Source organism: Elephantulus edwardii, unplaced genomic scaffold, assembly GCF_000299155.1.
Source record: "Elephantulus edwardii isolate Elephantulus edwardi_28Jun2011 unplaced genomic scaffold, EleEdw1.0 scaffold00101, whole genome shotgun sequence".
NCBI classification, from domain to species: Eukaryota; Metazoa; Chordata; class Mammalia; order Macroscelidea; family Macroscelididae; genus Elephantulus; species Elephantulus edwardii.
In genome coordinates this window covers 6,389,468-6,408,820 of record NW_006399851.1, presented here as the reverse complement: position 1 = coordinate 6,408,820, position 19,353 = coordinate 6,389,468, and the positions used below count along the sequence as shown (strand labels likewise).

Here is a 19,353-nt window from a genome sequence, read left to right as displayed (position 1 = left end):
ATTCCTCTGGTATTCCCTGCTTTCTGCCAAGATCCATCTAACATTAGCTACAATATCCCTAGTACCACGACCCCTTCTAAACCCAGCCTGGACTTCTGGCTGTTCTCTGAATGGCATAATAGTCATTGTTAAAAAGAGCATTGCAAGGACTATCTTACGATACAATGTTGTCAAGGGAAGAATAATATTCATATAGTTTTACAGAAGAATAGTAATACAACTATTGCTCAAACTTACAAACCAACCACAAATGTCAAAGATAAAAGAAAGTAATGATTTCTATTACCTTCTGCAGTCTGAAATGGAACAATGTGAAAGGTAAAAACAAAGAAGGATTGGAAATTGGAAATTATGGCCTTGATGTGAGAGAAACTGGAGAGAATGTGTTAGAATTTAGTGAGACACTTTAATGACAAATGTGCTTTTCAAAAATATAAACAAATAGTGACTATATCTATGAAATTCATCAGATATAAAACACAGGAAATTAAAATAAACTACAATGAAGAAGCTCAGTGTCATCCATTAGAACAAAGTTAGGGGCAAATGTGAAATTGTCTTTCAATTGTTTATATGCAAATTGATGGTGATGCCAAAAAAAACTAAAGCAAGTACTCAAGATCCAAAGTACAACAATGAGTATATCCACTAGGTGGATGATAATAATAAAAGTTATCAGCATACAGTCTAAGAATTATGCCTTAGCTCTTATGGTAAAAGTCCACCCAACACTTGGTGTAAGTTCATGCCCCTCACTTCTACCTTTGAAAAAGCCTTTGTTTTTCATCTGCCACAGTATATTTCCAGAGTTGTTGGTTTATTACCACCACCTCCACCGAAAAAAAACAATATGGCACACCAGGGATGAAACCACTCCCTCACTTTATACAGTGAGAACAGATAGCCAAATTGGGAAGTAAGGACAAGCTCAGGGTTGTATCCTTTCTCTACACCTACTCAATTTGTATGCTGAACAAATACTTCGAGAGGCTGCAAGCTATGAAGAAAAATGCGGCTTTACGATAGGGAGATAGACACATCAACAACCTGAGTTATATAGATGACACAACCTTGCTTGCTCAAAGTGAGGAAGACTTGAAATATTTACTGCATAAGATCAAAGACTACAGCATTCAACAGGGGTTACATCTCAACATCAAGAAAACTAAAATCCTCACCACTGGGCCATAGGCAACATTATAGTAGAGAAAAGAATGAAGTTATCAATGATTTTGTCTTACCTGGACCCAAAATCAGCACCCATGGTACCAGCAGTCAAAAAATCAAAACACCCGTGACTGGGAAAAATTTTTTGTCAAGGACCTCTCCAAAATGCTAAAAAAGCAATGATATCAGTTTAAGATTAAGGTGTCCTGATCCAAGTCATGGGTTTTTTGTGGGTTTTTTTTTGCTATGCATATGAAATTGGAAAAATGAATAGTGATGACAGAAACATCACCGACACCTCTGAGTTCCAGTGTTAGAGAATAGTACTCAATACCCCACAGGGTGCCAAAAAAACCAAATTTGTCTTGGAGAAAGTGCAAGCAAGGTGGCTCCTTAAAGACAAGGATGGTGAACTTTGTCTCACATACTTTGGACATGTTGTCAGAAGGACAAGTACTTGGAAAAAGACATCCTGCTTGTGGAGAGTCAGCAAAAGAGAAGATCCTCAACGAGATGGATTGACAAAGTGATCATAACAATGGCTTAAGTTATATAGCAGAGATGATAAGAATGACACACAGTATAGGGCAATGTTCAGATCCATCGTACACAGGATTGTTCAGAGTCATAGTTGACTAGACAACACCAAAAAACTACACGGGTCTTAGAAACATAAGATCCCCGCTTTCTAACCACTGGGAACATTAATGTGAGCTGAGGAAGTGACAGTTTCTCAACTGATTTAACTCATTGCCACAAATGACGGTAATACATTGAAAGGAAAAAAAATGTGCTTCTAAGCATGGTCGTCAAATTTTTTTTTTTGGTCGTCAATTTAAAAGTGTGCGGCAACATGTTAGAGCAAGAAAACTTGGGGAAGATCTGCCAAAAAGATTGCTGGGGTTTATACTGCTATATCTGGAAGCACTAAGCTAGTTAGAAAGGGAGGGGAATAAAATTACTTACTATTCCACCAAACTGCAAACTTAATACACATATATAGAACTGTAAATGGTAACTGGAAGTGCAGGGCTAGAAATTTCAGTGAGGACACGGTAAAGCTACTAATGGCAAAACCTAAAACATAATGTTATGCATCCATTTAAAATAATTACAAAGATTACTTAGTAATATGAAAGTTAAGATATAATAAATGTACATACATATCCTCTCCTTTCCCTAAGGAGAGGTCTGGGCTACAGGCATGGATCTGGGTTGTACACAGAGCTGTTCTGTTAAAGCACAAACAATAAATGGAAAAAAAGAAGTAAACCACAGCACGTACCACCAAGTTCATTCACACTCACAGAAACACCTTGTGTACTGTGCTTCACCAAGTTTTAAAACTGTGTAGTCTAATGGTTAAAAGCTGTGTTGAAATCCCAAAGGCATGAGGTTCAAATCCATCAGCTGCTCTACAGGAGACAGATGGACAACTTCATCCCATGTGATTAATTGTCTCTGAAAACCCACTGGAGGGTCAGCTATGGGTAGGTTCCAGTTCAATGGTATACAGTAACAACAACAACAGGTCTTTTATCCAAAGTGCTTATGTAGGTTTGAACTTTCAATCTTTCAGTTAGTAGTCAAGTGCTTAGCTGTCCATACAGAGGGATGCCACCATGAGAAAAGAATTCTAAGATGAAGCCCTCCAGTCCCACCCATTATATTGATTAGTGATGATGATGTTTTCACCCATCTCCCCTATAGTATATAAGGTCTAGAAGACTTTTTTTTATTATCCATCCCAACACATCAGGCTATTAGTATGTTCTTCAGAAATACTTTGAAATGAAAGATTCACCTAAAAGCAGAATACAAGTTTAATAGCAATTAAGTGCTTTTTCATAGCAGGAATTTAAATCTGAAATCCACATGATTATTTGGTATAAAATTGAAAATATTGACCAAAACTCACCATTTATTTCTTATTTTAAAAAAATGAAAATACCTTCAGGATGTGGAAACCAAAAAAGATTGGATTTTTCTACCCTAACAATAAGAAAAGGGCGACTAAGCCACAAAACCCAGAACACTGCGTGAGCTGGTAAGAAAACCAATGTAGCAAGACACTGATTAGTAGGCTGTGGGGGAGGAAGAAAAGAAGAAATGCGAGGGAGCAGGAAAAAGTACAACATATTATCAACTGCTGAAAACTAAACATAAAGAGAAAATTGTAAAGGCAGTCAGGGTATAAAAATACAGACAATAATGATAAAATTTAAATTAGACTTCTCATCAGAAATTATAGGGTAGTATTTTTACACTACTCAAAGAGTATACAGACTGTTGACCCAGAATAATATACTGAGCATGAATAACTTTCAAAAATTAAGCCAAAGACATCCTCCACCCTCAAAAAAAAAAAAAAAGCTCAAGCAGAAGAATTTGGTGTCGGCCTACGTACATCCCAAGAAACAATTAAAAAAGTTCTTCATGCAAAAGGAGTATAAAAACAGACTTGACCTAGGGCACAGACATCCTTGAAGAGATGTGGAAATGGTGCTAATAAAGCACAGTTTTAAAATACTCTTTAAAGTTTAAATATTCATTTGAAAGATAGTATTGTGTGTCAGAGCTACACTGTTCACTGTTATTGTGCTGGGTCACAGAAGGGCCCTGCAACATGCCCAGTCCTCATCCTCAGAGCCTGTGAGCACATTCTTCAAAACCACTCTGCAGATGTGATAAGGCTATGGACATTCCTTATGATATATGCCTTCAAGTCAACTGTGATTCTTAGTGATCCTATCAACAACAGCTCTGAACCCTACCCTACCCTATCCTGTGCAATCTCCAGTAAAGCCTACAGTTACAGTCACTGTGTCAATTGTGACTTGTTTAAGATCTTCCTTTCCTACGTCAACCCTCCACCTTTCCATGAAGAAGCATGTTGTCCTCCTTCAAGGCCTGGCCCCTCCTGACAACATGCCCAAAGTATGTGAGATGAAGCTTCACCCTCCTTGATTTCAAGAAGCACCCTGCTCACAAGACAGACTTGTTTGTTCTTTTTGTAATCCATGAGATACTCAGCAACAACACAACTCAAAGGCATCAAAATTATTCTTCTGTCATCCTTTGCCACTGTCCAACTTTCAGACACATGTCAAGTAATTAAAAAGACCATGGTTTAGGAAGCTCTGGTGGCCTAATGGCAAGATGCTGCACTGCAATTCCAGAGGTACGTGGTTCAAATCCACCAGATGCTCTGCTGGAGAAGGAGGGGCCAATCTCCTCCTGTACCAGTCAGATCTGATTTGACGGTACACGTAAATAATACAATAAAAATTAAAAAAAAAAAAAAGACCATGGTTTGTGTCAGACACCCTTTAGTTTTTAAGTTAACATCACTGCCCTTCAGAACTTTGGAGAGGTCCTTTACAGCACGTTTTCTCAACGTGATATATATTTTAATTTCTTGACAGCTGATACCAAGGGTGTTCATTGTGCATATAAGAAAGATTAAATCATTGACAACTGAAAGCATTTCTCCACCTATAATGATGTTGCCTATCGGTCCAGTGGTGAAGATTTTCGTTTTCTTGATGTTGAGACATAATCAATGTTAAAGGCTGTAGTCTTTGATCTTTTGTAGCAAATGCTTCAAGTCCTCCTTAACTTTTTGTTATTGTTGTGTGCTGTAGAGGTGGAACCAAACCACAACCAACCCCCCAGTGGGTTTTCAGAGACAGTTAATCACACAGGAGGGGATTGCCCATCCTTTTCCCATGGAGCAGCTGGTGGCTTCCAACCACGTGCCTTTGGGACTGCAGCACAGCTTCTTGCCACTAGGCCACCAGAGCTCCCTTATTATCCTAAGTCCTTAAAATGTAATCAAATGAGTCCTTAAAAAGGTAGAACTTCTTCCAGGTAAAGTCAAGAAAAATAAATCAAGTGTAGAGGCAGGGAAGAGAGATTCCAAGTGTGAGGTATTGTTAGGCGCTGTCAAGCATGACTGGCAGCAACTTTCTGAACAACACATCTGAATCCTGTCCTATCCTGTGCCATCCTCACAATCTCTGACATACCTGAGCCATTTGCTGTAGTCACCTGATTGAGGGTCTTCCTCTTTTCACTGTCCTTCTACCTTCCCAAGCATGATGTCCTTTTCCAATGAACAGCCTCCCCTAGAAACATGCCCAGAGTATGTGAAACGAAGTTTTATCATCTTTACTTCCCAGGAGCACTCTAACTATACTGTCTTCAAGATGCATCTGTTCTTTGGGCAGTCCACAGGATATTCCCTAACAGTCTACAGGATATTCTCTAACATCACAGCTCAAAGGCATCAGTTTCCAAATGTGAGGGGATGTCCAATTTCTGCTGCAGCTTTCAAAGATGGAAGAAAGGGGTCTTGATCCAAGGAATGCAGTGACTTCTAAGAGCATGGAATGGTCTTCAGGTGATAGCTCACAAAGACACCAGAAGGGGACAAACAGACCAAGAAACATAACTCTGCCAACAACTTGACTAGGCAAAGAAAGATAATTTTCCCTAGAACTTCCCAGCAGAAGCAGAGTTCTAATGACACTTTGAGAAAGACATATCAGACTTCTGGCCTGCAATATGATAAATTAATAGGTATTGTTCAGAAATTCCTGGGTGATACCAATAGTTACGTGATCGACTCATTAGGCAAAGGATTGGGAGTCTGAATCCACACAGAGGCCCCTTTGAAGCAATGATCTGCTTCTGAAAGGTCACAGCTTTTTAAAACTCTAGGGAGCAGAGCAGCTCTAATCTGCACAAATGGGTCACCACTTAGTCAAAACCAACTCAACAGCAACTAACAACCAGAGCAACAAAGTTTATAGGAATTTGTTATGCAGCACTAGAAAACCAACAGAGATAGGTATCATCTCCATGTGAGCATAGAGAAACTATGGTACAGGGAGTGAGGTGGGGCATGTGACCTCAGGCACAAGTCCAAGGAGAACTAGAGAAAGCAGCTGATACGGATGGAAGAGCAAATTGAAAAGATTTCTCTGAGTGCAACAATGAATGAATGGAAACCCAAAATCTCTGTAAATGTTTATGACAATTAATAAAATATAATTATAGGGAAAAAAAAAGAAGAAAAGATTTCTCTGGGTGCTTGTTATCCTCCCTGCCTCTCTATATAAGAAAGTACAAGTTAAAGAGCATGTCCTTCAATATAGAATTTTTTTTATACAGCACAGGACTGGTCCCAGTGATGGAATTTTCAGTTATTTCCTGTGTATCTAAAAGTTGGGTAATGAATAAGGATGGCAGAAGAATCGAGGCCTTTGGGCTGTGGTGTTAGAGAACAATCATGTGCTGCCAAAAGAACCAGTAAGTCTGTCTTGGAGGGAATGCCATCAAGGTGTTCCTTAGAGACAAGGAGGGTGAAACTTCATCTCACATACTCTGGGCATGCTTTTGAAAAGGACTAAGCCTCAGAAAAGCACACCATGCTGGGAAATGTGGAAGGTCAGAGAAAGAGAGGAAAACCTTCAACAAGAGGGACTGCCATGGCGACTGTGGCCTGGAGTGTACCAGAGATGGTGTGGATGGCGCAGGACAGAGAAGCGTCCAATCTGTTGTTCTCATCACTAAGAGCCACAGTGGACTGGATGGCACCTAAGAACAGTATTTGTCAAAACAACTATGAGATATCATCTCACCCCAGTCAGAATAGCAAAATTAACACAACAGCAAGCAACAAATGCTGGCGAGGTTGGGGAGAAACTGGAAACCTTATTCACTGTTGGTGGGAGTGTAAAATGGTACAACCACTGTGGAAGGCAGTGTGACACTTTCTCAAAAAGTTGCAAACAGAGATACCATTTGACCCAGCAATTCCACTACTGGGAATATATCCCAAAGAGACCATAACTGACATTCAAGCAGATATATGCATAACCATGTTTATCGCAGCTTTGTTCACAATAGCAAGGAGTTGAAAACAGCCTAAGTGCCCATCAAGAAATGAATGGATAGAGAAGCTGTGGTATATTCACCCAATGGAATACTACGTTGCATTGAAAAACAAGGAACTCATGCAATATTATTCAAAATGGGTGAGCCTGGAGGACATTATGCGGAGTGAAATATCGCAAAAGGACAAATATTGCATGGTGCCACTGCTGTAATATGGGACTGATATCAGGGTTGGGGTAAGCCAGAAAAACTGGATAAATTGTGTATACTGCACTGAAACAGATGAGGGAGAGAATAATTTAAAAGTGATGTATGATAGGGTATTATGGTTATCACAAGAGTCCACAATTAAGGTTGCATAGTGGAATGTACTTGGGGCAGTGGGAGGGGTGTGGGGGGGACTGTGTACCAGGGAGGGAGTTTTTCTTTTACTTTTCAAAGAGAGGAGTGAATTGGGGGAGGGGGGCTGGGCAGGGAGAGAAGTGCAGCAATGAATGAATGGAAATCCAAAATCTCTGTAAATGTTCTGATTGTACTTTAGATATAAAGGAGAGCCATATTTTTCAAATATGTATTCTTCTGTTATGTGATTATGTGTTATCACTAGCTAACTATCTGTACACCCCATCAGCTTCATTTATTCAATACATGCCCCAAACCTACAATATCAGATAGCAGGCAAAAGTGACTTAGAGGATTTGTGAGAAGGGTAAATATGAGATGAACAAGGGTGACTTGAATTCTAGCCTTCAGTTTTATGCGGTATGTGTCCTGCCTTCTCAGACATGAAGAAACATGTAAAATAGAAGTCTATGTGGGCAATACTCCTACCCAGGCTTGCCAGGGATTCTCTTGCCTCACAGGCAGAAAGAGCAGCAAAGCTAGAGAAAACCTATACACATCAACACCATCACATCATCCTCTAGTCACCTGTCATGTGATACATGGGGAAACACATGGGCCATGATGCCACTCATTTAAGAGCCCAAGAGAATTAACTAACATACACAAACAATTTTCTTTCACAAGAATCTCCAAATTAACTGATAGAACAAGATTCATTCCATTTTCAGAGTCCATCAAGGGGCTATTCTCAAAGCAATTCAAACCATACATCACCATCTTTTTTTTTTCCTGTTGAGGGAAAGAAAAGAGATGCTAAGCTACAGAGAAAGCTACTGGATCCATTTTTATGAAAGCAAAAACCTAAAAAAAAAAAATCACTGATTTATCAAGTTCAGAATACCCACAGCCATTGAAATAGTGTGCGCAGAAGCAGTAGCACATCAAATAAGCCAAGAATTTATCGGCCTTATGGAGTTCATTAACTCTTATATGTAGTCACCATTGGTAATGATACGCCATAAAAAACCTTAGCACACATCAAAAACATTTAAAAGGAAGACAATACTTTTGCATGGTGTCTGGCTGTGTAAATTACAGATAAAAGAGCACAGTATTCAGCCATACCAACATTACCATCTTAACCACTTCATTTCTCCTTAAAAAAAAAAAATCTAGTAGTGGGCATTAATATGCATGGATAGACTCTAAGACAAATTATAAGAATATTGTGTATTAGTTGGCAGTGATCTTTTTAGTTCTTTTTTAAATGATACACAAAATAACTATTTTTTACAATCAGTAACATTTTGTACTAAAAACACTTTCTATAAATTATTCTATAAAAGAAAGATCATGTTAGCTATTTAAGCTCCAAATACATGGGTCACTAGAAGTAACTGGTAGCATTACTGAGAAATAATGATGATTCTCCCCCCCCTATTCTCCTTCTTAAATTCCATTGTAGTAATTATGTGCCATGGAGTTGCAACCAACTCATCCCAGACCCTATCGTGGTTTTCAGATGCTTTAACTCAATTGGGATGAGTGTGCCCATCTTTCGTGCATGGAGCAGCAAGCTGGTGGATTCAAACTCCCTGCCTCTGGGTTGGCAGCACAACTCTAGGTCACCTCAAACAGAGTGAGGAGAAAATACTTAAAAATACTTATTCTACAAAAAGGTATTAAAAATTATTTGTTTATTTAATACTATGCAAATGATCTTTTATAAAGCTGGCACAGTGTAGCTTTTATCTGAGAGGCAATGATCCTTTGGGATTGCTAATTTTAAATCCTAAAACAAAAACAGGATTGACTTATGGTATCTTTAGCTCATGTACACTGTAAAAATAATACATACAATGCTAATTTTTATGTAATTCAAGCTCATGCATTTTCTATTACTCAATAATAGAACACTTCATGAGAATGTAATATTTAATTTGAGAATTTAAGTAATATATTATTAAAGGGAACAGGAGGTGACTTTCTTCAATAAGAGATGGCACATCTGTGTAGTTTTCCCAAGGGGAATTTGTTAGGCTCTGCTTCCAATCTACATAAAATTTCATGAACTGTTTTTCCTACCATTTCACATTTTATGGTAAATTGGGTGAGGACTGTGCTAATAAATTAAACCCCTTATAGCTATTCACAAACTTGTGGGCTTTTTAGGATTTGGCCAATGTTTCCTTCTTAAAAAAGGGATTTAAAAAGAATGGCTAGAGCATAGTTAAAAAAAAAAAAAGAAAGAAATGTATAAAATAACTATTTTATCAAGAAAATGTGATGGCTTGTTTAGGACATTTAACACTAAAAACTAATATACATTACGAGCATACTCCTTAAAACAGATTGCAAAATCAAGTACCACAACTTACCAAAATTGTAAATTAAAAAAGTTACTGTTAGTATTCTTTTAAAAATTACAGCTCAGGCATTTTATTAAATACTACAACAGTTTTTCCTCTAGCTGCGTCAAATGTTGTTGTTGTTATGTGCCGTTGAGTCATTTGCGACTCATAGCGACCCTATGTACAACCACCCTAAACCCTGCTCTATCCTGTGCCAATAGCATTGCCTCTGACACACCCATCCCGATTACCCCAGTCACTCAATCAATCCACCTCATAGAGGGTCTCCCCCTCCTGCACTGACCCTCCACCTTACTAAGCATGATGTACCTCTCCAAGGACCTGTTTCTCCTTACAACACATCCAAAGTATGTCAGACGAAGCCCCAGAATCCTTGCCTCCAAGGAGTAGCTTGGTTTAATCCTCTCCAAGATGAATCTGTTTGTTTTCTTGGCAGTCTAGGGTACATTCAATACTTTTCTCCAGCACCACAGCTCAAAGGCATCAATTCTCCTTCTGTCTTCCCTAGTCATTGTCCAACTTTCTGATGCATAACAAGTTATTGCAAAGACCATGGCCTGTATCAGACACACCTTAGTCTCCAGAGAGACATCATTGCTCTTGAGTACTTTAGAGAGGTCCCTAACCGCAGACTTTCCCATCACAATACGTTTTTATGATTTCCTTTTGTTTTTGATTTGCTGTGTCAAATATTCATTTTATAAAAAATTGATGTCCTTCTAAATCTCTAACATTTTAACAAAGATGATTATGTTTTATTTATTTCATTGCAAATTTTTCTTCAAAATCAGTTTAAAACATATCTATATGATACCTTTTCTTGTACTAACACTACCTCATATTAGCTTAATTTAAAAATGCCCAACTTTTCCAATATGCTGTCTGTATTTTAATCTTTCTTAGAAAGACTTCATTATCTCTTAATTTATAATACTATGAGCTTGTACTCTCAATTATTGCTGTTGTTTTGTGGTGTCAAATCAGAACCAATTCATAGCTGACTCTCTGTATTTTGAGACAGAAAAATATAAATTATATTATACATATATATTACAGAGTAAACATAAGATTCTCACTTTTTTCTAAGCCCACTGTCTTGAATAATCTTTTTCTTAATACATTTTTTCTTGATAACATTTTTCAAAGTGACAGTTAAGTCACTTAACAAGTAATTCTGAATAGAAGTTGACTAACTACAGACTCAATCATCTCTACAACATAGGTCTTATTCACTGACAGCATGGACCAGCATAAGAACAGCACAGCCTAACAGCTGGACATGAATCTTCCTTGTACTACTTTACAGTAATAAATTCTCAAGACCCTTGTAAACTAACTTCACACCTACAGAAGACAGTCTCTTCATTTGTAAAGTTATGTACTCCACATTATTACAGTCAGCATTATTTTCACACAGAAGTCTCTAAAATGTGTGATTCCGTTTTCAGAAACAGCAGTAGCCTGGATGGCAGTGGTTTAATCCTCAAATGGCTGTCACTTTATTAATCTAAAATAACATTCTAAATCAGAATTTATTTCAAATTTTAATACCATGTGTGATATTTTAAAAAGAAAAAGAAAATGAGAGTACTATAGTGTCACTCCTTAAAAATTCATTGTTATTATTAAAAGCACCTTCAATAAAAACCATCTTCAGAAAAGTCAATGAGGAAACCTAAGGGTTCATATTTGCATTACAGAGTTCTCAATTTGGTTGTTCTGTCACTCTTACTTCTGAATTATGCAGTCTAGTTTTACATAGGAACTTAACTCCCCTCAAGCTTTCCCAATATCACAAGGCACAAATTATGCCTATGTTAATACTAAACCCTTGTCAACTGACTCGATGGATCAAAACTTGATATTACTCAGTTCTTTCACCAGGGCAGACTACTTTCGTTTTCTCTTAACCCATATACTACAGATCTTAGTTGTTGTGTGCCACCCAGTTGGCATCGACCCACAGATGACCCTCTGGCAGGTTTTCAGAGGCAGTTAATTGCATAAGGAGGAGAATGCCTATCCTTTTCCCATGGAGAACAGCTCCCTATATATCTTCAGAATCTACTATTTAAGGAGGAGCACTGGTGGCCTAGTGGCAAGTAGCTGTTCTGCAATCTCAAAGGCATGCAGTTTGAATTCACCAGCTGCTCTGTGGGAGGTGGGGCAACTTCCTTCCATGTGATTAAATGTCACTTAAAATCCATCAAAGGGTCAGCTATGAGTTGGTTCCAACTCAATGGTACACAATATATACGGCATAAAACAGATGGCTGGCAGTAAAAATTCTTTAAATAAAAGAATTATCCTGATGGCTGCAATATATAATATCATAGAGCCACCACTGCTGCTGTAAGGAAGCAACCATTAATGATGGTGGCGATTTCTGGCTTTTTGTTGTTTGAAAAAGAAAAATTTAAATGCTACACTGTAAAATAAAATTCAGACTTTTTTCTGTACCCACTGTCTGAATACTAGCAATTTTTTTCTGGATTACCTCAGCATTTTGGAACTGATTACTATCACGATTTCATCATTCAGGTAATTCCAAACAGCAGTGACTAATGATAGATCCAACTACTTCTCTAGAACATTAGGTCTTATTTGTTGATAATACCAACCAGCATTAGAAAATGAGAGCAACACCTGGGCTTGCATATTCCTTGCCAGTAGTAGTCCTGGTTGCACAGTGGTTTAGCACTCAGATTCCGGCTTAAAAGTCAGGGTTTTGAAGCTACCAACCTCTTTGCATGGGCAAAAGATGTGGCAGACACCTTTGATAATGATGAGTTTTGCCAACCCTATGAAGCAATTCAATGTCTGCCCGACAGAGTAGCTATGAGTCAGAATCAACTGGAGAGCAACAGATTTGTTTTTAGCCTGCTCAGAAATATTAAAAAAAAAAATCAGTCAATTTTATAAAAAATATTACAAGCACTATGGAATTAGGAAAGTAGTTTGTTAAAAGAAGAGAATCCCTAAATAAAATTCCCACTCAAGGAGGGGAAAACGTAAGAGTCAAAGTAGAAACCATGATGTTATTTTTGTTACTAGGTGTTATCACATGAACTACAACTCACAGCGATCCTATGCATAGATCTGAATCTTGCCCTAAATTGTGCCATCCTCATAATCGTCAATATGCTTGAGAAAATCACTTCGCACAGTGGAATATTATCACAGCTATGAAACCAAACAGGTACAAATAACAACAAGGAAGACTTTTAGAAACAACACTGACTTTAAAACAGCTAGAGAAGACAATAACATTATTCCTCTTTTAAAGCTCAGAAGTAGGTAAAACAGAAAAATATATTATTTAAGGATAAACATAGTTATAATTATCTTTAAAGCGCCAAAAAGTTAAACACAAAATCAAGGGTGGAACCTCTTTTGAGGAGACAGGAGGCCAGCACATGAGTAACGCAGTCTGGGAAATGTTCTATCTTTTATGGGAATCAAAAGTTATTCAAGATAAAGCAATTCTTATGCTTTATAATCTGCAACACATATTAATATATATAAAATACTAACTAATGAAACTGAAAATATATTTAAGTTTTGAGATAATCTGCAAAACTGATCCATTTATTTCTTCTCAGTTCATTGTATACCTTGACAGCTATGATTTATTCGCATCTCCTCAATAATTGTAGAAATAGTGTATAATGGCATGTATATTAAGACAATGACATTAAGAAGAATTGTGCAATGTGGCATGCAGTATTATCATCAAACTGACTAAAATAAAATAAATTATTTTCTTTTAAATCCTAAGCACAGAGAAAAAGTACATTAACATAATTTAATGTACTTCTTTATGTTACTGAGATATGATATGGAAAGTCAATTTCTACACTGCCATATTAACACTAAATAGATTACACTGGCTCTTAAAACATTACAAAACAGGAAAGAGGTCTTTTTCAGATCATTAGTGAGCAGTATTTAAATAAATTGGGCTTTTTCTTAAAAAAAACAAAAAAGCCTGCCACTCTGCCAGCACTAGATGTCTCTGAAAAGAAAATTAGTTACTTGTCTTGATGACTTCACAGAATCTAAAAACAAAAAATATTTTTGGAAGGAAAATTAATTTAAGAAAGCATGGCAAAATATATTTGAGAATTTGCAACTCCTTCATTACTCAAAGATTTTATTTCATGTTGTTATAAAGGAATGGATATTACTCCTTACTTACAGTTGAAAAGAAAACTCTTTTCTTTTAAATTTGCCTAGAATTTGTGTGTAAAATGAAAACCAAGTAGTAATTCTAAGTAGTGAATTGCACAGAATAATGCTTGCTTGGTATTCGTTCATGGTCTTAAATAAGTGTAGCCTGCCAAATGTAGCCCACTCAATTATTCTGAACCTCATTATCCAATTTCTTTTTCTAGAACCTTTGTTTCATTTCCTCCTTCCTATCAGGCATTTAATTCACTGTTCTTAAAACTCTTTGCCAGAGGAAAAAGAAAAAAGGAAGACTACAAGAACTATGTCATTTTACTACTTGAAGCAACTCTTAAACCACTATTGAATCTTTTTCAAATGGCTGATGATGATGGCAAAGATATTTTAAAGGTACAGCTTCCCATACCTCAGAGTCTGAGATGCTGTATGTCTACAGCAACACGAAATTTTCAAAGCACCTAACACAGGGAACACAAATCTGTGGAAACTTCCCTACTCTTTCTAGACAGCTTTTCTGTCATATATGGAATAGACCTTCCAAAGCTCCCACTGAAAAGGAGTGAGGGAGTACAAAAAGGATGACATTTTAAAGTAGCCACATAGCACAGTACAGGCAATCCTCAGGGTATGCATGAGATCAGAGAGAGTGTTTAAGACTTTGCAGGTAACTGGAGGCAGGACAGATGTTTATCATTCTTTTTAGTCATTTACATGCAAGAAAGAGTCCTGGTGGTATTAAAGAATTCAGCTGTTAATCAAAAGGTGGGTAGTTCAAACCAAGCAATTGCTATAAAGATGGAAAGAGAGGCAGTCAGCTTTCATAAAGATTTACAATCTCAGAAATCCTACTGCCATTTCTACCCTAGAGTTGCTCTGAGTCAGGACCCACTAAAAGACAGTGGGTTTAAGGGAAGAAAAGGCTTAACTTGAAGTCTTCTCATTGATTTAAACGCTTCATGAACAGCTAGGCAAAGTGATCGTGATGATTAATTTGTTGAGAAGGAATTGATTCAATCATTTCAAAGTGAGGATAAACTGATGTAATATTTAAGAGAAAGGAGGAAGCTATCTACAGGAAGTCAGGCATTTATAACCTGGGAACTTTCTCTAACTATTAAGACCAATTTGCAACAGGCTTGTTCTCATGGGCAGCAGTAAAGAATGAAGGGCATTTCTCTTCTGGTTGCTGGTGCTCTGGAAGCTGTGGCAATGGTGCATCCAAGACATGGCTAAGTCCAAGAACCACACTACACATAACCTGTCCCGGAAATGGCACAGAAATGACATTTTAAAATCCTGATCACAACGATACAAGTTTCTTAAGGGGCTAGACCCCAAATTCCTGAGGAACATGTGCTTTTCCAAGAAGCATAACAACAAAGGCCTGAAGACGACGCAGGCTAACAAGACCAAGGCTGTGGATGAACGTGCTAAGGCTGTGAAAGCCCTGTCAAGACCAAGGAGGTCAAGCACAGGATCCCAAGGGGCGTCAATCACAAGCTCAGCCAACTTGCCTACATCACCCATCCCAGGCTTGGGAAGCCTCACTGCCAAGGGGCTCAGGCTTTGCTGGCCAAAATCCAGAGGCAAAGCTGACAGTAAGGCCAAAGCTCCAGCAAAGTTTTAAACTCAGGCGCTAACTAAAGCCTCAATCCAGGCTCCAGTTCCAAGGCAGGCTCCTAAAGGTGCCCAGGCCTCCCACAAAGGCTCCATGATTGAGTTCCCCATCTGAGGACAGAAAGACTGATGTGACACCTCCCCCACCCCCACCCCAGAGCTGCCATCTGCATGGGGCTGGCATCCTCCTGTGCTGTTTATACAAATAAATCATGAGGCTGGGGGGTGGAGAATCCCATGAAGGGCCTGGAGTACCAAAACAACATTTCCCTTAAAGAAATCTAGTCAACAGCCTAACTATATTTGAGTTGTTCTTTTCACTCAAAATTTTATCTGGACATCCACAAAGGGTTGTACAATTTGATGGGAAGAGGGAGGGAGGTGAGGAAAATGTAAAGAATTTCTTTGAATTTGTGTTCTTTTTTTTTTTAATTGAAAAAATACAAAACTCTGTTTATTACAATTACTCGTTTTCTAGATATCTGTTAAAGCAACAGTAGATAATTGAGATCCCTTAGTATTTGCATTGATCATATCGGAATCTCTTCATTTCAGGGCTGCCAACCCTCCAAGTGTGTAATTCCGTTTTCTCTATGATTATCTTTATGGAAGATTGATGTTGAAACAAAAGTAGATACATTTGGAAGGGCCGTGATCGTATAGTGGTTAGTACTCTGCATTGTGAATTTGTGTTATTTTGTAAATAAACTAGCAGAAAAAAAAATAATCTGGTTAAACTGTTCTGCCAAAATATTGCACTGTGATCAGATTTTGGGGGGGGGGGGAAGAAATCAAAGATAAATACCCTAAAGAGAACTTTAACGATTTTCCCTCATAAAAGTATAATCAATTTTACTTATTAACAGAAAATGTTGGAACATTATTGAGATTACTAGCTTTCTTAGCTTCTTTTCCTGTAATAGTTTCACCTAGAAATAATCAGTATGATTTCCATGATAAAAACCATTTGTTTATTTTTCAACACAAATGTATAGCCATTCTAATAAAAGAAATACACAAAGACATAAAGTTAACTATCTCAAGCCACTCCTTCTTCCATCACTGTCAACACATTTTTGTATAAAACCTTTCAAACATTGTCCAATCCCATATAAATTTATGTATATATGAATGGGTTATGTTTAATGTATCTGTGTGACTTTGTTCCTTATATTAACAAAAAAAATTAGGATATTTTAGAGGCTAACTATGCATCAACTACACCAAACACTTTTTTATTTTATTTTAGTATTCATAATTTCTTATTAATTGTGCTATTGTTGTTAGGCTGTCTTGAAGTTCTCTACTATTCTGTGAACAACAGATCCAAATACACTTGGTTGGCAAGAAACCATTTCACAAAATCCCATATGATCATGAACCAATGGTAATGAAGGAAGAAGTTAAAGCTGAACTAAAGGCAATGGCAAAAATAATGTTCTAAGAATTGATGTAATATTGAAATGTTTCAAAAAACTAATGGAGCCCTAGATGTGCTCATTAGTCTACATCAAGAAGTTTTCAAGATACCTATGTGGCTAATTTGACTGGAAGAGATTCATATTTGTTTCGTTTCCCAAAAAGGTGATCCAATAGAATGTGGAAATTATCAAATAATATCAAAAGCAAGTAAATTCTTGCTGAAGATTATTAAAAAACATCTAGAATAGTACATCGATAGGGAACTGCCAGAAATCCCAAGTGGATTCAAAAGAAGCTGTGAAATAAGGTAGATCACCGTTGATGTCAGACAGATCACTGCTGAAAGCGCAAAGTACCATAAGGATGTATGCCTGTGTTTTATGGATTAAGAAAAGGTATTTGACTGTGTAGATGACAACAAATTATCTAACACAGAGAAGAATGGGAATCTCTGAACCTTTAATTGTGCTCATACAAAACTACATCTAGATTAAGAAGTTATTACTTAAACAGAACAAAGGAACATTGCATCATTTAAAATCAGGAAAAGATGTACAACAGGGTGTCTTTTCTTCATATCTAATTCAATCTGTACACTAAACAAAGTATTTGAGAAGTTAAGACTATATGAAGTAGAATGTGGGATCAGGATTGGAAGAAGACTCATTAACCTGCATTATGTAGATGACATCACCTTTCTTACTGATAGTGAAGATGACTTGAAGCACTTTCTGCAAAAGATCAAAGATTATAGCTTTCAATGCGGATGATATCTTAACATCAAGAAATTTAAAATCCCCACCACTGGCCCAATATGAAACATGATAGAAGGAGAAAAAATTAAAGTTGTCAACTATTCCATTTTACTTAGACCCACAACTAAAACACATGGTAACAGCAGTCAAAAACTCAAAATATGTGCAGCTTTGGAAAAATCTGCTGTCAAGGATTTCTTCAAAGTACTAAAGAGTAAGTCTAGATGTCAGTTTAATGACTAAAATGTGTCTGATCTAAGCCATGGTCTTTTGAATTACTCACTATGCATCTGAAAGTTGTATAATGAATAAGGATGACAGAAGAGTCATCTATGCCTCTCAGTTTGTGGTGCTAGAGAAGTATAAGGAATATCCTATGGAATGTCAAAGGAACAAACAAGTCTGTTTCGGAAAGTGCCCTAGGGTGTTCCTTAGAGGCAAGGATGATGAAATTTCATCTTACACATTTTGGGCATGTTGTCAGGATGGGCCAGTCTTTGGGAAAGGACATCATGCTGGCAAATGCATGAGAAAAGAGGGCCAGGGATAGAAAGGAAGACCCCTCACAAGATGGACTGATACAATGACTGTAACAATAAGTTTGTGTAGACCAGAGATCATGTGGATGGCACATGATAGAGCAAGGTTCAGATTTGTTGTTCACAGAACAGCAGTAAACTTCAAGGAAGCCTAACAACAATAACACAATTAATAATAAAGTACTATTGTACTAACTTCTTTTACAGATGTTTAAGACTCTAAAATATAAATGTATAATTCATCCAACTTTCTCTCTACTATTCCATACACCACACCCCATACACATATGTACGGAAACTTACACATGACCCAAACCCCTCTGTATTCTTCACACAGCACTTTTATTGTGATCAGCTAGTTTTAAAAATAGGTCTTTTAAAAGAACTGCAGCAATTTATCATAAATCAACTAGCAATCTATTTAACACATGGAAACAAAGAATATGCTATAAAGCTAAAACATTTCAAAAAGCAAAACTCACTGTTCAAACAACAAATAATTTAAAGTCATTTTTAATTTTGACACATGGTTCATATTGATTGAGTTAGTAAATTAAGCCTATATTACGGTTGATTTTAACTTACCTTTTTTTGAAACTTCTGCCCCATTCAGTTCTTTCTGTGCTTCTTCAATTTTGTCTAGGAAAAAAAACAAAAGAAAATTTCATAAATCAATTTATCATAAGCAAAGAAGAATGGAGGAACATAAATATTTTAAAGTCTCTTGACACACTGTAATACTGAATTATGAAATAAACTTGTGAACTATAATAATAATAATGATAAAAACATAGTTCCTTTAAAGATTATATTTATACTTAAATTCTAATTATCATAACTTAATCAATCATATAACTCAGGACAACTTCCATTTAATTAATGTTTCCATTCTATAAATCAGTTCATAAATTTTAAACAGCCAAGACATAGTTGTCTAGTAAAAAGTATCTTAAGATAATACTCTCCTTACGAAGACATATAAAGTGTTCAAAAGGAATTTTCTAGATACGAATTTTGTATACAAGCTGATATAAAATAAAAAATAAT

At 36.9% G+C, this 19,353-nt stretch overlaps 1 pseudogene; it reads left to right on the top strand.

The window, feature by feature from the left end:
* Nucleotides 1-15,198: 15,198 nt before the first annotated feature.
* LOC102863928 lies at nucleotides 15,199-15,705 on the top strand (annotated as a pseudogene).
* The last annotated feature ends 3,648 nt before the right edge of the window (nucleotides 15,706-19,353 follow it).